The following is a 24,896-nucleotide window of genomic DNA, read 5'->3' as shown; positions in this document are numbered from 1 at the left end:
CGGAAGCTATTTACGGTGCTATGAAGATAGATGTCATGACCCAAACTGATGAGCCGCGACAGGCACCCGGTACCTTACTCAACCGAGTACCAACATAACGTATCTTTCGTATCATTCCATCATAGGTAAATGAACCGGAGTAAATCATGAGGGAATAAACTTATACATATGACATACTGGCCTATAAGACCAAAATTATCACTCGTACACTGGACATAGGCCGACAAGGCCATACAATCTTTCATATACATGACATCTCTCTACAAGCCACTAAGAATACATAATTATCATAAAGGTCGGGACAGATCCCCGCCATACTAAACAATACACATCTAAATCATATTGACCAAACAAGCAACTCCAGAGCAAATGGAGTGCACCAACATCTTCCGCTGAGCTGATCACCTACTTGGAGGACTCTCGACCTGTATATCAAGACCTGCGGGCATAAAATGCAGCATCTCCAGGCAAAATGGACGTCAGTACAAATAATGTACCGAGTATGTAAGGAATGAAAATCAGTAAATAATAGACATGCGAAAAACATAGAGTAAAAGACTCGGCATGTATGTCTGCATAGCTCTGTGAATCATTTCCTTTTTATAATGTCATGCATATGCATATAAATGGCATACCATGTATAGGTATATGCATTCATAACATCATCACGCCTCTGAGGGCATCCTATCATATCATTTCGTCCACTGTGGTCAAATCATCAACGTATACCAGCTGATCAGGTGGCGGTGCGTATATAACGCCGTAACCTTTTTCCATATCCCATATACATATATATACGTGTATATAACACCATCTTGTCATGGGTCAATTTACATGTATAAATTCATGAAATGCATAAGAATTATGTTAATAAGATTTCTCAAAATATGATAAAATCAATATGCCTTTCGGATAAACTTTATCAAATACGTATTTTTCTGAGACCCATGAACAGATGATAGTATAATAAGACACATGGGGAATCAAGTATATAGACACCCCTAATATTTCTATGAATAGAGTCATTTATGAAAGTTGCGTAATTTGCTCGTTTCATTTGTATCAAGAAAGAAGGGATAGCCTTAACATACATGAACTGATTCTCTTGACAATCCATTTAACTCCATTGATTGCGACAACGCGTAACGGCAGATCGAAGTAGGAAAATATCTGTATGATATTCTTGAGAAAGATTGCACCGTACTCCCTTATAATCGCAAAATCTGGTTGCTATGCTAAATAGTTTCGTATGAATTTGTTTTTATTGAAGAACTCACGTTACATGTATATACATGTTCTTGTATGAACTTGCTGAAGCAAATTCACGTTACATGTATATACATGTTCTTGTATGAACTTACTGAAGCAAACTCACGTTACTCTCTCTCACTTTCTAAAAGAGTCAAATATATATTGTTTGAAATTTTCCATCTGTAAGTGTCTCACTCAAAGACATATGAAAGTCCTTTACAATTAATATTTGTGGGCCCCATTTGCATAATGACTAAGCCACCCAAAATTTACCTAACTTTGCCATTTTGCAACATAATTCATGAGTCACTAATTATAGTGATGGGCTGCCACGTAAATGGTTATAAGACTTATCCAAAAATCATTCACTTAATTCCTTAATCAACTCATTAACCCCCTCCCCCTCCCACTAATCCAATAATTAACCAATTATCCACATAATTAAGAATTATCTCAAATTACTTATAATACTACTCACTTTTATCACACTTTATACATCTTGCTATCATGGTACCTTGTATGGTAGTAGTCCATAAATATGGGGTATTGTAGCTCGGGCCGTATTTTATCCCAAAATATCAAACTTCGACGAAACTCACTTTCTTTGATTTGCTTACTCTCTCTCCTTCACGAATTCACTCATCACTTGTTTGAAATAGCATAATGCTTATAATCTCAAAATAATCTCATTCCCGAACATACGTCGATTAACTTACAACAAAATTTTAACGTACAAAAATGGGGGATGTAACGTCTCATTTCCGAGATTTCATCAATTTATTTATGGCGTACTATCACGTACAAAAAATATGGGGTGTAACATCATCCCCCCTTTGGAACATTCGTCCTCGAATGTTGACTGATACACTTATCATTCTCATAACCTATAGCTCTTGCGAATACTTTAATACTCTTCTTGCTATTTAGGCAACTATTCTGTGAATGAATCCCAAACGCCAGTGCATTCCCCCTTTAGGCCTCTTTCTCACACCATGACTTATGGTCGGAATCATTCCAATCTTGTAACTATTGCTACCTTCTATCATGCTGCATGTACGACTTTTTCCTTGTATGTGCGCTTATGCGACTCTTCTTTCCTTTTTCCTCCAGTTTTTAGCCAATCTTTAGGCTTCACTTTGTGAACATATATAAAATTATATCAAGTTGTCCCTCTGGGCACCATTCGCTTTACTTCATCTAAGTAGGCCATACTATACCTTAATTCCTACTTCGATTTATCATTATTGAGGTCTGCTACCAAACTCCAGGTTACTCCAATTGCTTATCCTATATGCATAAAGCTAAGTCTTTTAACGCTTCTTCATTACTGTTAATTTTAAGAATGATGGCCTAATCTCGTTTCATACTTTGTGACTTTTTTCCATCCATTGTTGATTCACCTTAATATTGATCTATAATATACCAATGATAACTTGAAATGTTTTACGTAATACCTTGCCACTAGGGCTTACGTGCATCAAGGAATATTTGAAGTGATTTTCCTAATCGACTTAGCGGCGATATTGTACTTCAATAACCGTATTTTATAGCATCCCAATATGATTCACTTATGTGGGTATTTTAATTCCGTACAATTCATGAAATCCTCTTCAAATCATTACTCAATTGAAGGCCCAAACGTCATCCTTTATCTATCACAATATCACCCGTATTCTACTACCAGGGAGGCATTCCATCTCTTCTAAATGCCATTAGTCTTAGACTCCTTTGAGTTCGTTCAGGCTATACTGAGCTTTGTATAACTTAAAGAAACCATTAGCTCTCTTGTTTTCATGGGCTTAATCCTAAGGACTTTATCCATTCTCATTACCTTCTCACTCGCCCTTTCTTATCCTTACTCCCGTCTTTCTAAAACCTTGTCGCTTTACCATACTTTATCTTGCGACCTACACATATTCAATTATACTACTCGCAACCTTCCTTCAATTTGCTTGCATAATAGATTTCCTTATGTCATCCTGGAACATCAAGCGAGACATCACATCATCTCTAACTCTTTTTTACTCTCTTAATTAGGCTTCTCGATACCTAGAAATCATCCATTGGAAGATATGTCACTGACGACACCGCTATCATTGCTGGATACTGAATCCCCATGCTTCTAGCCTTTTTTCTGAAGTACGGACTATTCACAACCTTCTGCATTTAAGTATCTTGTAAATTGTTCACTTTTACCTTACTTACATTAAAATCTCACATCACATCTTCTATCTCTTTCGTGACCTCCCTTTCACATAGGTATAATTCATATCCACAACTTGAAGCTCTATTATAATACTTGCACCTCTGGTGCATACACAATCTAGTGAGAGCTTCATACTGACTTCTTATAAGCATGGTACTCTTCTAACTAGCTTTCTCGTAGAGCCGTTATTGAATATGGTTGTTGTACTATCTCTCTTGTACCTCTGATATTAAGAGTGACTTTGCTATGTTATCAATCATGGTTTCTATAAGTTTCTGGGTCCAATAATCAGACTCCCAATTTACTTCGTTGATGTAACTATTTAGTTTCCTCTTTCTTCTGATCAACCTTTATGTAGGCTTAAGCTATCGTCCGATCTGCGGCTCATGGTATTAGTTATTATTTAGCCTTTCATGGACTCTTTGGAATATCTATGATACAATCTTCTAAAAATTCAATCTGTTATTTATGACTTGGACTCAATTCTTTCTTTTAACTTATACCGGAGTCTTCTATGGCTATATGATTGTCAACATATATGCTGCATGGATAATACTCTAAAATCTTTAGTGCGTTCATAACGTAACTAACTTTGGATCTTTGATCGAATAATTCCTTTCGTTCCATCTCAGCTTTCTTTACATGTAAGCAATTACTTTTCTTGGTCATTCAGCCCCCTTGTTGCATGCATACTTAGCTGATCTTGGTTCCCATGCATGTCGGAATTTTGTGCAATTCATATGGTCTCGAATATTACTTTTGGTTTCATTTCTCGCTCATTAGCCACGCTAGGTGCCACTTCCTTATGGAGTGCGTACAATGTTTTTATTAGACTTGTTGTTACAAGACCATTTCCTCTTTGGGTCACTGTGCTTAGGTTGAAGCCTTCTTCCTTATCTCCTCAGCTAGTCTTTCGTTGTAGTATTTAGGGAGACCTTCTGGCTCTTGTAAACTTACAAACTTATCACATCGTATACTTGATGGAATTTTTTATGTTCTTCCCTGCCTATAATTATTTGTAGTTACTTGTTTCCATGCCCGCGAGCTTGTAGGGTTTCTCCTGAACTGAAGTTTTGACTGTCTCCCAGTGGCATTCTCATTTATTTACCTTTAACTACCCCAACTCCTATCTGAATATATCTCAAGGATCACAATGTCATATCTGCGAGACTGAATTCCCATGTTGGGGTTCACTATGTTTATCTTGCACGATCTGTTGATTTGTCTGTAACCTCTTATCTAGACATAACTAGACTCTTCCTGAATCTACTACCAACTGCTCATTAGTCCATTTTCATATATGTATTCCGCGTAATCCCTCTTGGGTTATTCCCTTTGTCTTAACTTACGTCTTGCACTGGCTCCTTATTTATCAATAACATCTCGGGTAGGAACCCTTACTTCCTTTCCTTGATATCGTGTTTGCATAATGTTCTGGAATCGTAGCATATCTATAGGATTTGAATCAGTGCAATCTCATTCTTTTTTCATTTTTACCGCATTCTTCCTTTACCATTCCATGATTACTAGAACCACTAAATTCTGACTTCATGCCACATCACTCCATATTCCCCTCTCTAAGGAAGTACTAAGAGTTGGAGCTACGACGATATACCTATAGATGTTTTTACCTCTTCATCTTTGGCTTCTTTTCACATCATTGATGACCCTTACTTTCCTTGTGGTAATCCTTCCGTACCAAGGATAACAAAACTTCTTACTCACGAGGGTGACACTTAGTATAACTGGCACATACCGTCCCTTAAGCTTAACTTTGCTTACATTTCTTGCTTTAGGGAAGCGCCTTCCTGAATGACCATTCTCTCAATTTCTCATGAATCTTCTTCTATTTTCCATTCTATTATCGCCGGAACAAAATATGAAATTCTCATTATGTCGACCATTATCAAATCATTCAGTCCCTAATTCATGTTTAGTTTATCATGTTCACCAGCCCATACTGATTTTTATTACTCTTGAGTCTAACTTTTCCTTCGGGTAATCGCGTTGGAGTCACGAACTTATTTCTGGAAATGAGGATATGACTTTATGGCCTATACTCTTTTGTTATCTCCAGGCTTGTCACCTCTTGTCTTTTCCTCCACTTGACTAAAGACTCTGTAATACTGTCATCTTTTTGATCTAACGTTGTCATCCATGTATCACATCTTACTCATAATGCTTAATTAACACTCTTCTTATTTCCTTGCTAACATCTCTGTCTATCACTTTATTCTGAAACTCTCAACAAGACATTATCTTGCTTGTAGCTTCCCTTGCTCCATCCACTGGCTCTTCGATTTGCCTAACTTTCTCCCTCTACTAGGGACGGGAGCCACACTTAAGGTAAATATTTATCCCTTCTAGGATTCCACTACCTATCTTCTAAAATTTCTGATCATTCTAGTATTCATATCTAGCTATATCATTTTAGAGCGCACCATCTGGGTGTCTTACAAGGAGATCTATTAGCACATTTGTACTATCCTTCAGAAATGTCAACTAACGCTAACAATCCATCCACCATTTTGGGTTACTCTAACCCCCGTCGGATTTTGATATCCCATCCTTCTCTTAAGCTATATCTGTTAGCTCCCATACGGCATAACTGAGATGGGCGTGGCCGATTGTACATACATTTATTACTGTTGAAGGTAACTTAAAATGCTTGTATTCCTCTGCTTGAATTGTAAATATTGTTAATCTTCATTAACTGGGTACTTCGTACCCTTCTTCACCTTGCTTCTTTTACTTGTTGAAACTTGTATCTATCTTCTGAATCTCTCATTGCCTTTCACCAAAGGGGTGGATAGATATTCTTGCCTTAAGGCTCCTTATCAAGAAGCTTGCATGTCTTAGTATCCACATATTCTGCTGGAGACCTTACATTTATCCATCATAAGAATGATGCAAACTCGAGTTCCTCTAACTCAACTCTTCCAAAGTTATATCTCTTACCAACCGTCTTTCTAGATGTAGGCATCATCGTATTATGAATAAGATAGAGTTTAGGAAATTGAGTTCTTACAACTGAGCTCTACCACACGATCTAGAGTAAGAAGAAAGAGTGACAGTCCTAAATGCCTTGTGGCCTCCTGCTTATAAGTGTGGTGCATAACGCACCCATAAACAAGACTCAACTAGACATGGCTTGTAGACTCCCTAGGACAGAACTGCTCTGATACCACTTTTGTCACGACCCAAACCGATGGGCCGCGACAGGCACCTGGTACCTTACTCAACCGAGTACCAACATAACGTATCTTTCGTATCATTCCATCATAGGTAAATGAACCGGAGTAAATCATGAGGGAATAAACTTATACATATGACATACTGGCCTATAAGACCAAAATGATCACTCGTACACTGGACATAGGCCGACAAGGCCATACAATCTTTCATATACATGACATCTCTCTACAAGCCACTAAGAATACATAATTATCATAAAGGTCGGGACAGAGCCCCGCCATACCAAACAATACAGATCTAAATCATAATGACCAAACAAGCAACTCCGGAGCAAATGGAGTGCACCAACATCTTCCGCTGAGCTGATCGCCTACTTGGAGGACTCTCGACCTATCTATCAAGACCTGCGGGCATGAAACGCAGCGTCCCCAGGCAAAAGGGATGTCAGTACAAATAATGTACCGAGTATGTAAGGAATGAAAATCAGTAAATAATAGACATGAGAGAAACATAGAGTAAAAGACTCGACATGTACGTCTGCATAGCTCTGTGAATCATTTCATTTTTATAATGTCATGCATATGCATATAAATGTAATACCATGCATAGGTATATACGTTCATAACATCATCAAGCCTCTGAGGGCATCCTATCATATCATTTCGGCCACTGTGGGCAAATCATCAACATATACCAGCTGATCAGGTGGCGGTGCGTATATAACGCCGTAACCTTTTCCCATATCCCATATACATATATATACGTGTATATAATTCCATCTGGTCATGGGTCAATGTACATGTATAAATTCATGAAATGCATAAGAATTATGTTAATATGATTTATCGGAATATCATAAAATCAATATGCCTTTCGGATAAACTTTATCAAATACATATTTTTCTGAGACCCATGAACAGATGATAGAATAATAAGACACATGGGGAATCAAGAATATAGACACCCCTAATATTTCTATGAATAGAGTCATTTATGAAAGTTGCGTAATTTGCTCGTTTCATTTGTATCAATTGGATCATGCCAAAAAGAAAGAAGGGATAGCCTTAACATACATGAACCGATTCTCTTGACAATCCATTTAACACCGTTGATTGCGACAACGTGTAACGGCGGATCGAAGTAGGAAAATATCCGTATGATATTCTTGAGAAAGATTGCACCGTACTCCCTTATAATCGCAAAATCTCGTTGCTATGCTAAATAGTTTCGTATGAATTTTTTTTTATTGAAGAACTCACGTTACATGTATATATATGTTCTTGTATGAACTTGCTGAAGCAAACTCACGTTACTCTCTCTCACTTTCTAAAACGGTCAAATAAATATTGTTTGAGATTTTCCATCCGTAAGTGTCTCATTCAAAGACATATGAAAGTCCTTTACAATTAAGATTTGTGGGCCCCATTTGAATAATGACTAAGTCACCCAAAATTCACCTAACTTTGCCATTTTGCAACATAATTCACGAGTCACTAATTATAGTAATGGGTTGCCACGTAAATGGTTATAAGACTTATCCAAAAATCATCCATTTAATTCCTTAATCAACTCATTAACCCCCTACTAATACAATAATTAATATTTTATCCACATAATTAAGAATTATCTCAAATTACTTATAATACTACTCACTTTTAACACACTTTATACATCTTGCTATCATGGTACCTTGTATAGCACTAGTCTATAAATATGGGGTATTGTAGCTCGGGCCGTATTTTATCCCAAAATGTCAAACTTCGACGAAACTCACTTTCTTTGATTTGCTTACTCTCTCTCCTTCACAAATTCACTCATCAATTGTTTGAAATAGCATAATGCTTATAATCTCAAAATAATCTCATTCCTGAACTTACGTCGGTTAATTTACGACGAAATTTTAACGTACAAAAATGCGGGATGTAACGTCTCATTTCTGAGCTTTCATCAATTTATTTATGGCGTACTTTCACGTACGAAAATATGGGGTGTAACAATAGATATATCTCTCTTTTGAATTTTATCCTAATCTTGTATAACTTTTCTTTGCTGATGTTCATCCGTCACTTTAGAGGATGTAAGTATCTTTTTTTGTGAATTCAAGAAGTCTTTTGTATTAGTGGGTGTGGGCCCCACACTTTGATGACTTTGGCCACAAGTCATCTAATTGTGACACCAAATTTCATGACTTAAGAGTCATTAATTTGGCTAAATCTTGCTGCCACGTTGGGGGGCTTTTAGGCTTATCCACAAATTCTTAATTATCTTGCTAATATCCCATTAAACTAATAATTAACTAATTATCCACATAATTAAGAATTATCTCAAATTACTTATAATACTACTCACTTTTAACAGACTTTATACATCTTGCTATCATGGTACCTTGTATTGCACTAGTCCATAAATACGGGGTATTGTAGCTCGAGCCGTATTTTATCCCAAAATGTCAAATTTCGACGAAACTCACTTTCTTTGATTTGTTTACTCTTTCTCCTTCACGAATTCACTTATCAATTATTTGAAATAGCATAATGCTTATAATCTCAAAATAATCTCATTCCTGAACTTACGTCAGTTAACTTACGACGAAATGTTAACGTACAAAAATGCGGGATGTAACGTCTCATTTCCGAGATTTCATCAATTTATTTATGGCGTACATTCACGTACGAAAATATGGGGTGTAACAATAGATATATATATATATATATATATATATATATATATATCTCTTTTGAATTTGATCCTAATCTTGTATAATATTTCTTTGTTGAAGTTCATCCGTCACTTTTATAGGATGTAAGTATCTTGTTTTGTGAATTCAAGAAGTCTTTTGTATTAGTGGGTGTGGGCCCCACACTTTGATGACTTTGGCCACAAGTCCTCTAATTGTGCCACCAAATTAGATGACTTAAGAGTCATTAATTTGGACAAAACATGCTGCCACATTGGGGGGCCTTTTAGGCTTATCCACAAATTCTTGCGTATCTTGCTAATCTCCCATTAAACTAATAATTAACTAATTATCTACATAATTAAGAATTATTTCAAAAAACTTAAAATACTACTCACTTTTAACATACTTTATGTACCCTACTATCACGGTCATGTGGTACCTTGTATGGCACAAGTCCATAAATACTGGGTATTATAGCTTAGACCGTATTTTATCCCAAGATGTCCAGCTTCGTTGAAATTTATTTTCTTCGATTTGCTTACCCTCTCACCTTCACGAATTTACTCATCACTTGTTTGAAATAGCAAAATGCTTATAATCTCAAAATAATCTCATTCTCGTGCTTACGTCGATTAACTTACGACGAAACTTTAACGTCCGAAAATGCGGGATGTAACATCATTCCCCCCTTTGGAACATTCGTCGTCGAATGTTGACTGATGCACTTATCATTATAATAACCTATAGTTCTTGTGAATACTTTAGTACTCTTCTTGCCATCTAGGCAACTGTTCTATGAATAAATCCAAGGGCCAAGGCATTCCCCCCTTTAGGCCTCTTTCTCACACCACGACTTGTAGTCAGAATCCTTCCAATCTCGTAACTGTTGCTACCTTCTATCATGCAGCCTGTAAGACTCTAACCTTGTAAGTGCGCCTATGCGACTCTTCTTTCCATTTTCCTCCAGTATTTAGCCAATCTCTATGCCTCACTTTGTAAACATATACAGAGCTTGACAAGATATCCCTCTGGCATCTATAGGTATATTGAAGCTCTTTGCTCGGTACTTTGTTGAACTTACGAATATTACTATATCTTGTTTCATAGACCCGGTTATCTATCTGTATGACTTTACTGCCTCTAGATAGCTCATACTATACCATAACTCGTACTTCGATTTATCGTTGCTGAGGTCTGCTACCAAACTCCAGGTTACTCTCGTTGCTTATCCTATATGTATAAATCTAAGTCCTTAATGCTTCTTCATTACTGTTCATCTTAAGAACGATGGCCTATTCGCATTTCATATTTTGTAACTTTTATCCATCCATTGTTGATTCACCTAAATGTTGATCTATAATCTACTACTGATAACTTGAAACCTCTTACGTAATACATTGTCACTAGGGCTTACGTCTCATCGGGGGATATCTGAAGTGACTTGCCTAATCCACCTAAGGGCAATACTATACTTCAATAACTGTATTTCATAGCATCCCAATGTGATTCACCTTACGTGGGTATTTTAATTCCGTACAATTCATGAATCCCTTCTTTCTTTTTCTTTTTTTTCAAATCATTACTCAATTGAAGGCCCAAATGTCATCATTTATCTATCACAATTACACCCTTATTCTACTTTCAGGACAGCATTCCATCTCTTCTAAATGCTACTTATGATGAGTAACTCCTTTGAGTTCATTCAGGTTATACTGAGCTTTCTATAACTTAGAGAAACCATCAGCTCTCTTGTTTTCATGGGCTTAATCCTGAGGACTTATCCATTCTCGTCACCTTGTCACTCGCCCTTTCTTATCCTTATTCCTGTATTCCTAAAACCTTGTCGCTTTACCATAATTTACTTTGCAACCTACACATATCTATTTATACTACTCGCAACATTCCTTCTACTTGCTTGCACCATAGATTTTCTTGTGTTATTCTGGAACATCAAGCGAGACATCACATCGTCTCTAACTCTTCTTTACTCTCTTAACTAGGCCTCTTGATACCTAGAAACCATAGGCTGGAAGATATGCCACTAATGACGCCGCTATCATTCCTGAATACTGAATCCCCGCGCTTCTAGCCTTCTATCCATACTACGGACCATTCACGACCTTCTACATTTGAGTATCTCGTACGTTGTTCACCTTTACCTTACTTATCTTAAAATCTCGCATCACATCTTCTACCTCTTTCATGACCTCCCTTCCACATAGGTATAATTCGCATCCACAACTTGAAGCTCTATTATAACACTTGCACCTTTTATGCATACATAATCCGGTGGAAGCTTCATACTAACTCCTTATAAGGCTGGTACTCTTCTAACTAGCTTTATCGTAGAGTCGTTATAGAATATGGCTACTGTACTATCTCTCTTGTACCTCTGATATTAAGAGTGATTCTGCAATGTTCTCAATCATGATGTTTATAATTTTCTGGGTCCAATAATTAGACTCCTGATTTACTTAGTTGATGTAACTTTTTAGTTTCCTCTTCCCTCTGATCAGCCTTTATGTAGGCTTAAGCTATCTCCCGTTCTGCGGCTAATGGTATTTGTTATTACTTTAGCCTTTCATGAATGCTATGGAATATCCATGATATAATCTTCTAACAATTCAATCCTTTGTCTATGACCGGGTCTCAATTCTTTCTTATGAATTATACCGGAGTCTTCTACGATTGTATGATTGTCAACATATATGCTGCATGGATAATACTCCGAAATCTTATGTGCGTTCATAACGTAACCAACTCTGGATCTTTGCTCGAATAATTCCTTTCGTTCCTTCTCAGCTTTCTTTTGGAGTGCATACAATTTTGTAATAAGACTGTTTTCACATGGCCATTTCTCCTTCGAGTTACCCTGTTTAGATTGAAACCTTCTTCCTTATTTCCTCAGCTAGTCTTTCATTGTAGTACATAGGGAGGATCCTCTTACCCGTGTAAAGCTGCGAGCTTATCACATCGTATACTCGACAAATATTAGATGTTCTTCCTTGCCTATAACTATCCTTAGTTACTTACCTCCACGTCCTTATGCTTGTAGGGTTGCTTCTGAACTGATGTTTTGACTTTATTCATAGTGGCATTCTCTTTTATTTCCGTAACACTCATACGGTACCTTTAACTCCCCCAACTCCTATCTGAATATTTCTCAAGGATTACGATGTCATATCTGCGAGACTGAATTGCCCATGTTGGGGTTCACTATGTTTATTTTGTACGATCTATTTGATTTGTCTGTATCCTCTTGTCTAGCCATAACTAGGCTCTTCCTGAATCAACTACTAACTACTCGTTGACCCATTCTTATATCAATATTCCGCGTAATCTTTCTTGGGTTATTTCCTTTGTCTTAACTTACCTCTCGCATTGGCTCCTTATTTATCAATAACATCCCGGGCAGGAACCCTTACTTCCTTTCCTTGACGTCGTGCTTGCATAATGTTTTGGAATCGTAGCATATCGGTAGGATTTGAATAAGTGCAATCTCATTCCTTTCTCATTTTTATCGCATTCTTCCTTTACCATTCCATAGTTACTAGAACCACTTAATTCTGTCTTAATACCATATCACTCCACATTCCCCTCTTTAGGGGAGTACTAAGATTTAGTGCTACAATGATCTACGTATAGATGTTTTGTCTCTTCATCTTTGGCGTCTTTTCACATCATCGATAATCCTTACTCGCCTCGCGGTAGTCCTTCTGTACCAAGGATAACAAATTTCCTTACTCGCGAGGGTGACACTTAGTATAACTAGCACATACAGTCCCTTAAGCTTAACTTTGCTCACATTGCTTGCATTTGGGAAGCGACTTCCTGAATGATCATTCTCTGAATTTGTCATGAATCTTCTTCTGTTGTCCATTCTATTATCGCCGGAACGAAGTCTGAAATTCTCATGATGTCGACCATTATCAAATCACCCAGTCCCTAATTTATGTTTAGTTTATCTTGTTCACCAATCCATACTGATTTCTATTACTCTGGGGTCTAACTTTTCCTTCTGGTAATCGCGTTAGAGTCACGAAATTATTTCTCGAAATGAGGATATGACTTTATGGCCTATACTCTTTTGTTATCTCAAGGCCTGTCACCTCTCGTCTTTTCCCTCACTTGACTATAGACTCCGTAATACTGTCATCTTTTTGATCTACCGTTGTCATCCAGGTATCATATCTTACTCATAATGTTTCATTAACTCTCTTCTTATTTCTTGCTAAAATTTATGTCTATCACTTTATTCTGAAAACTCGAACAAGACATTCTTTTGCTTTTAGCTCCCCTTGCTCCATCTACTGGCTCTTCGGTTTGCCTAACATTCTTTCTCTACTAGGGACGGGAGCCATACTAAGGTAATATTTATCCCTTCAAGGCTTCCAGTGCCCATCTTTGTAGTACTCATATCTAGCTGTACTATTCTAGAGAGCACCATCTGGTGTCTCACAAGGAGATCTATTAACACATTTGCGCTATCCTTCGGAAGTATCAACTAACACAAATAATCCATTCACCTTTTTGGGTTACTCTAACCCCAGCCGGATCTTGATATCCCGTCCTTCTCTTAAACTACACAAGTCAGCCCCCATAGGGCATAACTGAAATGGGTGTGATCAATTGTATATATCTCTATTACTGTTGAAGGTAACTCAAAATGCTTATATTCCTCTGCGATAATCTTCATTAGCTGGGTAGCTCGTACCCTTTTTCATCTTGCTTCCTTTACTTGATGAAACTTGTGTCTACCTTCCGATTCTCTTATTCTTTTTTACCGTAAGAGTGAATAGACATTCTTGCCTTAGGGATCCTTATCAAGAAGCTTACACATCTTAGTACACACATGATCTGTTTAATACCTCATATTTATCCATCATAAGCATGATGCAAAAATTGAGTTCCTCTGACTCAACTCTTCCACAGCTATATCTCTTACCAACTGTCTTTCTAGATGTAGGCATCATCATATTATGAATAAGATAGAATTTAGGAAATTGAGTTCTTACAAATAAGCTCTACCACACGATCTAGAGTAAGAATAAAGAGTGACAGTCCTAAATGCCCTGTAGCCTCCTGCTTATAAGTGTGGTGCACAACACACCCATAAACAAGACTCTACTAGACACGGCTTGTAGACTCCCTAGGACAGAACTGCTCTGATATCACTTTTGTCACGACCTAAACTGATGGGTCGTGACGGGCACCCGGTACCTTACTCAATCGAGTACCAACATAACGTATCTTTCGTATCATTCTATCATAGGTAAATGAACCGGAGTAAAGCATGAGGGAATACAAACTTATATATATGATATACTGGCTTATAAGACCAGAATTACACTGAACATAGGCCGGCAAGGCCGTACAATCTCTCACGTACACAACATATGTCTACAAGCCTCTAAGAGTACATAAATATCATAAAGGTCGGGACAGGGTCCCGCCATACTAATCAATACATGTCCTAATTATACTGACCACATAAGCAACTCCGGAGCAAATGGAGCGCACCAACACCTTCCGCTGAGCTGATAACCTACTTGGAGGACTCCCAACCTGTCTGTCGGAACCTGCGGGCATGAAACGCAGCGTCCCCCGGCAAAGGGACGTTAGTACAAACAATGTACTGAGTATGTAAGGAATGAAAATCAGTAAACAATAGACATGAGAGAAACATGGAGTAAAAGACTCGACATGTATGTCTAAATAACTCTGTAAATCATTAATATTTATAATGTCAAGCATATGCGTATAAATGTCATACCATTCTTAGGTATATGCGTTCATAACATCATCAAGCCTCTGAGGGCATCCCATCATATGATCTCGGCCACTGTGGGCATCCCATCATATCATCTCGGCCACTGTGGGCAAATCATCAACGTATACCAGTTGATCAGGTGACGGTACGTATATAACGTCATAACCTTTTCTCATACCCCATATACATATATATATATATATATATATATATATATATATATATATATATATATATATATATATATATATACGCGTATATAACGCCATCTAGTCATGGGTCAATGTACATGTATAAATGAATGCAATGCATGAGAAGTATGTCAATAAAATCTATCGGTACGTCATAAGACCATTATGCCTCTCATTAATATCATGAAATAAACTTTATCAACTTACGTATTTTCTGAGACCCATGAACATATGATAGAATAATAAGACACATGGGGAATCAAGAATATAGACACCCCTAGTATTTCTATGAATAGCGTCATTTATGAAAGTTGCATATTTTGCTCGCTTCATTTGTATCATTTGGACCATGCCAAAAGGAAAGAAGGGATAGCCTTAACATACCTGAGCCGATTCTCTTGACAATTACTCTAACATACATAATATGTGATAAAACCCGTAACGACGGATCGAAGTAGGGAAAAAATCCGTATGATATTCTTGAGAAAGATTGCACCGTACTCCTTTAGAATCGCAAAATCTTGTTACTATTATGCTAGGAAGTCTCGTATGAATCTCTTGCTGAAGCTATTTGCGTTTCTATGAAGATAGATATATCTCTATTTTGCATTTGATCCTAATCTTGTATAACTTTTCTTTGCTGAAGTTCATCCGTCACTTTAGAGGATGTAAGTATCTTTTTTTGTGAATTCAAGTAGTCTTTTGTATTAGTGGGTGTGGGCCCCACACTTTGATGACTTTGGCCACAAGTCCTCTAATTGTGCCACCAAATTACATGACTTAAGAGTCATTAATTTGGCCAAAACTTGCTGCCACGTTGGGGGGGCCTTTTAGGCTTATCCACAAATTCTTAATTATCTTGCTAATCTCCCATTAAACTAATAATTAATCAATTATCCACATAATTAAGAATTATCTCAAATTACTTAAAATACTACTCACTTTTAACACACTTTATGTACCCTACTATCACGGTCATGTGGTACCTTGTATGGCACAAGCCCATAAATACTGGGTATTATAGCTTAGACCGTATTTTATCCCAAGATATCCAACTTTGACGAAATTTATTTTCTTCGATTTGCTTAGCCTCTCATCTTCACGAATTTACTCATCACTTGTTCTAAATAGCAAAATGCTTATAATCTCAAAATAATCTCATTCCCGTGCTTACGTTGATTAACATACAACGAAACTTTAATGTCCGAAAATGTGGGATGTAATAGTCTCCCCGTGCTGGACGTTAGAGATTGATTGGTTAGCTGCTTTCAAGAGACTTCAAGGTATACCTGGCTGACGTCCGCAGGCCTCAGAGTCAACTTCCGTTATCTTCTCATTACTTTTATTTCCTTTATCAGACAGTGTTGTAGTAGACGTTTTAGATTATTCTGTAGAGCTTATGACTCAGTTCCACCAGATTTTGGGACTTATTTGTCAGCTGTGCTGTTGAGATTTATTATGATAGTGTAATGGTTAAAACTTGAGGATTTATTAATATTACTGCTATTTCCTTATGCATGTTAGGTTTATCTAGTTTTAGAGACTAGGTGCCATCACGACATCCTAAGGTGGGAAATTGCGTTCGTGCGTTTTCCCAAAAGTCAAACCTTGGTCAACTATTCAAACTTAAAGCTTTCAAATCGATAGTCATTCTTCAAATCAATCCTGAACCACTCGAAAACCAAAACCGACAATATACGCAAGTCAAATACAAAGTTACTCAAAGTCTCGAACTACCGAATGGAACGCTAAAACTCAAATCCACCTATCGAATTGTTATATTTCCACGCCGTCCTTCACCATCCCAAACCATATTTTTTTCTATATAAAATTTATTCCTATCCACCCCCATATCTCAAAGGAAGATAAGTTTATTTAGGGCCTTACAAGCAATGGCATTCCTATATTTTCCTATATGTTCCTTGATGCCCAGTCCAGAAGTGCATCCAGTGATGCCCCCATTAACTTCAATTGGGTGTGGGGAGTCCAGGCAGCAAACAAAATCATATTCTTTCTTTGGCTATTAGTTCATGGTAGGCTACCCACAGGCCAATACCTGCACTCCATTAGTATCAATATTCAGCCCCCAATGCACATTGTTAATCACCCAAGCAAATTAATCTCACTTTTTTTTTCAACTGCTTAAATGCATAATCCTTCTGGCACTCTCTCTCTCAAGAATGTAACGATGTCCCTAACCTACAAATCTCATCTTTGATCAACCTCCATAGTTCAACACGTGGACCAAAATCAAGATTCATAAGTTTAATAACATTCTTATGTGGGATGACATTCTTTCCTTCAGTTTCTGGAACATTTGGACTACCATAAACAGTAACTTATTTAATAAGAAAAAGGATCCATTTATGTTAGGAACACTATAGGCAGAGCCACTGCATTTCACTTAATTGCTAGTCGACAACAATCATACAAGCAGTTGGCAAGCATTTATGTGGAGTGGGAACCCCTGATAGAGGTTCCTACAAATTGAACACATATGGTCTATTATTGGTAACCCAGGAATTGAGGGAATTGGAGGAGTGATAAGAAACAACATGTGAGACAGGGTTCTTGGTTATATGAAGGGACTCCTACACGCAACTAGCAATTTGGCAAAACTTCTTACCATTTTACAAGGGCTGGATTGGCTAAGAAAAATAACATTATGCCGCTAGAGATTAACTCTGGCTGAACCGAGGTAATCAATATGATACAAAAGGGACACCTACCTTATGACTCCTTCATTCTTCAATGAAGGTTATTGATGCAGCAGTTGGGGAATCCAGTCAATCAAATGCAAAGTCTCCATGTATATCTTTCAGCGGAGAGAGAGAGAGTCAATCAAATACAAAGTCTACATATCTTTCAGTTTCTTTCACGAAACTTCCTACAAAATTTTGGATCTAAAATATGTTGACATTGCTTATAATTTTTAATATATATGCATTATGGTTAAGGCAAGTGGTGCATTAAAAAAAAAAGGCATTTGGTATTTTTAGGACAAAATCTAATAAGAATTAAGAAAATCTAGTGAGAATCTAAATTAAAAAATTGATATAAAATATATTGTTTTTAAACTAATCAATGAGATTTTCAAATGGTAAGTTTGGATCATCAAGAAAAAGGAGGGGTGTATTTTGTTGAATCTATTTGCATGTGTATTTAATATAATTAGATTTTCACTCAATTAAGTTTAAATACTTCAAAAGAATCAAATAACAATTGAGTAACATTAATTTACTATAATAAAATTAATTGCATTTTACATGTATACAATTGGAGCCAAAACTCCTAGCATTGATTTATAATCTTGAAAGGAAAAATTAAAAATATCTGAATAATTTAAAGTTATCCCAAAACTATATTTCATATATCTATATTATATTAAAAATAAGGTAGTTTGTATAATGGTAAGGATCTATATTTTAATGATATTAAAAAGGAGGGTAGTCTGTATTGATTTTTTTTTGTATTGTGATGAAAAAATTTTAAATTAAGGAATTCTAAGAAACTCATTAAAATTTTAGAAATATAAAAAAAATTCATATAGGTCATTTTTAATTACAATTAAAATTATTATTCAAATATTATTTTAAAAATAATATAGAGAGAAAAATTAATTTCTGATTGTACTTAATAATAATTGACTAATAAATTCATCAAAGCCTTTACTCATAATTATTTGTATAATAATATAACACTAGAATATTATTGTCACGACCCGGAATTTTCACCCTCGGGATCGTGATGGTGCCTAACATTTCACTGCTAGGCAAGCCAACATTAGCTATATTTATTAACCATTTTAACAATCCAAATCAAATGATAACAATAAAACGGAGTAATCTGAAATAAGGTGATAAACTAATAAACGACGTAATCCAAATACAATCCAAGAAACTGGAGTCACGAATACATGAGCATCTAGAATACTACAGATAATAGTCTAAATAAAATATAATTGTTTGAATCAAAATAAACGGCAATGATAACATAGAAGGGGACTTCAGGGCTGCGGACCTCGTGCAGTTATACCTCAAGTCTCCACAGGTAGCTAGATTCGGGAAATGTCACTAAGCTCTGCTGGGACCAACTCCGATATCTGCACATGAAGTACAGAGTGTAGTATGAATACAACCGACCACATGTACTATGTAAGTGTCGAGCCTAACCTCGATTAAGTAGTGACGAGGCTAAGGCGAGCCACTTACAATAACATGTATGCAATAATAATAATAATAATAATAATAATAATAATAATAATAATAATAATAATAATAATAATAATAATAATAATAATAATAATAATAATAATAATAATAATAATAATAATAATAATAATAATAATAATAACATAAAAACATGAAAACATGAAATGGAAGTAAAGTAGTCAACTCATGAAAACAAACTTGAAGTCCAACTACCAGAGAGTCCAAAATAACAAGTCTCATAATCTCATATCACAATACCGAGGCAAATCCAATAATCACAAACAAATACCACACATATAATCCGTTGCGACGCGCAACCCGATCCCACCATATCATCATCTGCCAATATCATAATCCGTCCTCATTCCACCATTTCAATTCATTACCTTTTAATTTCTTTTGCGGCGTGCAACCCGCTCCCAAATAATTTCAATCAACGTAAACAATCCAACAACCAAATTTACAAGAATTTCTATGTCAAGAGGTTAAATATACGAGGTAATAAAGAACCAGATAATAATCAAAGAATCTCTAACAACTCGAAGTCTCAACTTCACAAATTCATCAGTATCTATCAACTAAATCACTCATGCAAGGGAAACCACCTTATAGAAGGCAATAAATATTACAAACAATATGGCAAGTAAAACATATGACAATTTAGATATGCAAGTAGAGGCAAGTAACAAATAAACATGGAGTCATAAAAGGGATAGACAGTTTAATAAAAGATTAATTAAATGACATGTAACAAATATGGCATAGAAGTCAAATAAAGCATGTAACATTTAAGGCATGAAACAAGACATATCATGAAATAAGCGAAAACATGGAAACAAATATCATGACAGCGTATATACACTCGTCACCTCACATATACGTCGTTTTCCCACATAATTCATATAACACAAAGTTCATGGTTCCCTAATTCCCTCAAGTCAAAGTTAGACCCAACACTTACCTCACTCCGCAAATCAAGCAATAAATCAACCATGGCCTTACCTTTCGAACAACCCTCCAAATCAACCAAATCTAGCAAATTACCGATCAGATGATTCAAAATAAGCTTTAGAAACTACACATTAATTAAAGAGGTTCAATTTTGATCATTATTTAAAAAGTAAATAAAATTCAACTCTAGGCCCGCTTGGTCAAAACTCGAGGTTCAGAAAAAAATACGACTACCCATTCACCCCTGGTCCTAGTTAGTAATTTGTTTCGAAATCCGACATCAATTTGAGGTCTAAATCTCAATTTTACATAAATCTCCAATTCTACCCAAATCCCTAATTTCTACCATGAAAATTCTAAATTTAATGTTGAAATCTCATGAAAAGTAATGGGTAATTGAAAAAAAATGGATTAAAGTCATTTATGAATTTGGGAAGAAAAGTCTCTCGGAAAATCGCCTCTAGAGTGTTTAGGGTTGAAAAACGGTGTAAAATGAGCTAAGTCCCGTTTTCCCCTCTTTTACCCAGCTGCAGATGTCACAATTGCGATGTCTTGTTCGCAATTGCGAGCATCGCAATTGCGAGCATCGCAAGGGTCGCAAATGCGAACCCTGTCTCAGAAGAACAGAAGTTGCAAATACGACAAAAAGATCGCAAATGCGAAGACTCCACCATCGCAAATGCGTTCAGGAACTTCGCAAACGCGAAGCAGACTCAAGTGGTCAGTGATCGCAAATGTGATCACTTCATTCGCAAAAGCGAAAGACCACAGTTCGCAAAAGCGAACAAAATCCTCTCAAATGCGAGATTCACCCAGCCCAGCCCATGCTCACAAATGCAAATAATTCTTCGCAAAAGCGAGGCTCGCAATTGTGAGCCAGACCTCACAAATACGAGATCTGCAGTAGAGACCATAACTGGTATTGCACCAGCAGTCTTCACACTAACCAAGCTCATCTGAAACACGTCTGAAACTCACCTGATCCCCTTAGGTTCCAAACCAAACATGCACACAGGTGTAATAACATCATACGAACTTGCTCGCGGATAAAATCACCAAAATAACATCTTAATCTACAAATCAACCCTCAAAATGAATGAAATTTCAAAATAACTCAAGAACAACTAGAATCACATCTAAACATTTGAATCATGTCAAATCAATTCTGAATTACACTAAATTTTGCAGACATGTTTCAAATAGCGATACGGGTCTATTCAAAGTTCAACATCAAAATCCGAACCAGTTAGCTATGAAGTCAACTTACGGTCAGACTTAGGAAATTTCCAAACTTTCAAAATACTAGTTTTCGGCAAAATGAGTCAAATCAGTCTAGGGACCTCCGATTTCAATTTCGGGCATACGTCCAAGTCCAAAATCATAATACGGACCTATCCAAATTGTCAAAATACCGATCTGAGGTCGTTTTCATAAAATATTGACCGTTATCAACTCAAGTTATTTTTAAAGTCAAAAATCATGTTTTCTTCAAATTTGCACATAAAAAATTTTCAAAAAGCGACACGGACCGCACACGCAAACCAAGAAATATCAAACAAAGCTAACAGAGGTCTCAGAATACGAAAATAAGGGCTAACACTAAAAATGACCTATCGGGTCATCACAATTATTAAGTCTACGTTCTAGATCTCTGTATTTATAAGGTATAAATTGTTATTTTCTCTCAAAAAAATGAATACTGAAGGAAAGAAAAAGATAAAAAGGGATTTAAAAAAAGCAAGTCGTTGCAAATAATAAAATGAGCAAATAATGTAATAGGCTACTAATAAGAGATAATTTTTATTATAAAAGTGTGTATATGTGTAACTCTAAAATATAATATTGGGTATTGGCACGGGTTAATCATTATAAGACTTATAAATTGAGTACTGAAGCAAAGATTTTCTCAGAAAATATATTGTACAAAAAGTGTTCATCCTAATAACAATGTTGACTCCATCTGAGTTAAAATACCTTCTAAATTCAAGCGAAGATAATTTTCAATTGCAATATTCTTTTGTCATTGTTATAAGTCAAGATGAATTATTATCTCATGTTCCACTATTTTTAAATTAAATAAAAATGTATTTATAAATTAACCATGGTGCCTAACGTGGTACTAGGAAATCCGACACTTAAAAATACTTCCAACACTTTTAAATGAAAAATAAGAATAACACAGGTTTAAATTATCAAAACTCTCAAAAACTGGATAGAAAGTAAAAATTCAACACGGAAATTCTCAACATCGGAGTGTTATTGAGTACATGAGTATCTATACAATATAAGTCTAGAAGTAATGTCTATGAAAGACTAAAACTAAATACATAAAGCGGAAAGACAGGAAAGGAGAGACAAGGTTTGCGAACGTCGGGCAGCTACCTTGGAATCTCCAACGATCAAGCTGCGCAAGAAAATCAACACCCACCGTGTCTGAAAACACCTGGATCTGCACACGAAGTGCAGGGTGTAGCGTGAATACAACCAACTTAGTAAGTAACAAGACTAAATAATGGACTGAAAGTGGTGATGAGCTTCACGGATATAGTTCAATTATAGAATTTGCAACATAGAAAGATAGGCATGCTTTCAAATTCGACAATTAAGGCCAAAACGGTTAATTCATGTCAAGTTTAATTGAAAACAGGATACAACATCTCTCAGAGACTATATGACAAGGACATATGCCAGCTGAAGTACAACAGTAACGGAATCAAGTGCAAAGTCTCAGAGCAGCAGTCACTCAGTCCTCCCATGCACTTCAACCTCACAGTCACTCATTCATCACAGTCTTTCATTCCTCTCAATCGCTCGGCACTCGACACTAGCACTCAGTAGGTACCTACGTTCACTGGGGGTATGTACAGACTCCGGAGGAGCTCCTTCAGATCAAGCGCTATAATAAGCCAATCATGGCATAAATCAATAAAATATATTACGGCGTGCAGCCCGATCATATAAATATCCTCACAATCAGGCCCTCGACCTCACTCAGTCATCAACCTCTCATGTCTCTCGGGCTCTCAGTAATCATGATGATCAGCCCAAACAATAATGATATAATGTATCAATAATGAACGATAGAGACTGAAATATAATATGCAAGTAAAACTATGACTGAGTACAGAAAAATAATTTAGCAGATAATTCAACATGTACACGACCTCTGTGGGTCCCTACAGTGCCAACACATAGTCTAAACATGATTTCTAACATGGTTTGCAGTTCAATTTCTATCTCATGGAGAATATACGGATAATAACAGATTATTCAACTGCACAGTTCCTAGGAATTGATCGAGTCATCATTCCTACGGTGCACGCCCACACGCCCGTCACCTAGCATGTGCGTCACCTCAAAACCAATCACATGAGACATAACATGAGGTTTCATACCCTCAGGACCATATTTAGAACTGTTACTTACCTTAAGCCGTGCAAATCCCTACTCTAACACACCCTTGCCTCTCGAACCGGCCTCTAATTGCCTCGAATCTAGCCACAAATAGTTTGATACAATTAATATGGGCTTAAGGAATCAATTCCATAAGAAAATACTAAGTTATTAATCAAAAGTCAAAAGTCAAAAGTCGACTCAACCCCCCTCCCCCCCCCGGCCAACATTTCGAAATCCGATGGGGGAAACAAGATTATTGATTAAAAATGAATACAAGTGAGTTACCTCAAGAAGCCCCTGGAAACTCCTCTAAAAAATCGCCCAATCTCGAGCTTGAAATGTTAAAATTGAAGAAAAATCTTGAACCCTTTGATTTAAGGTTCTGTCCACCCTTTTCCCTCCTGCGGAAACTTAACTGCATCTGCGGTTCCGCTTTTGCGGACAATCCACCGCTTCTGCGGTCCTTCCAAGGCTCCACTGCCTCCGCTTCTGTGATGGTGCTTCCACTTTTGCGGACTCGCTTCTGCTAGAAGCAGTCCGCTTCTGCGGACACCTGCGCTTCTGCGACCCCTCATTCACATCTGCAATCACGCAGGTGCGAAATTTCCCTCGAACCTGTGACCACTGCCCCACTCTCTCCTTTATGCTTCAGCGCTGCCATGCTCACTTCTGCAAGCTTGTACATGCGATCAAAAATCCATAGGTGCGATTACACCAGCAGACTCCCAACTTCAGCAATGCACCAAGTCTCGTTTTCGATCCGTTAACCATCCGAAATCAACCCGAGGCCCCCGGGACCTCAATCAAACATACGAAAAAGTCCTAAAACATGATACGAACTTAGTCAAGCCCTTTAATCACCTCAAACAATATAAAAAACATGAATCACACCCCGATTCAAGCCTATTGAAATTAAGGAAATTCCAACTTCTACAAACGACGCCGAAACCTATAAAATCACGTCTGATTGACAACAAATTTTGCACACATATGACAAATGACACCACGGACCTATTCGAACTCCCGAAACTCCAATCCAAGCTTA

General features: G+C 36.8%; 1 long non-coding RNA gene across 1 annotated transcript; it reads right to left on the bottom strand.

Annotated features, from left to right (window-relative positions):
• Nucleotides 1-14,619: 14,619 nt before the first annotated feature.
• Nucleotides 14,620-18,185, bottom strand: LOC138891804 (uncharacterized). Its single transcript, XR_011408131.1, has 2 exons — nt 18,023-18,185; nt 14,620-14,911 (listed from the first exon to the last, which is right to left on the bottom strand). It is a non-coding gene; the product is annotated as an uncharacterized lncRNA (long non-coding RNA).
• Nucleotides 18,186-24,896: the final 6,711 nt, after the last annotated feature.

Source organism: Nicotiana tomentosiformis, chromosome 5 (genome assembly GCF_000390325.3).
Source record: "Nicotiana tomentosiformis chromosome 5, ASM39032v3, whole genome shotgun sequence".
Taxonomy (NCBI): Eukaryota; Viridiplantae; Streptophyta; class Magnoliopsida; order Solanales; family Solanaceae; genus Nicotiana; species Nicotiana tomentosiformis.
This window is presented reverse-complemented; position numbering and strand designations above follow the sequence as displayed.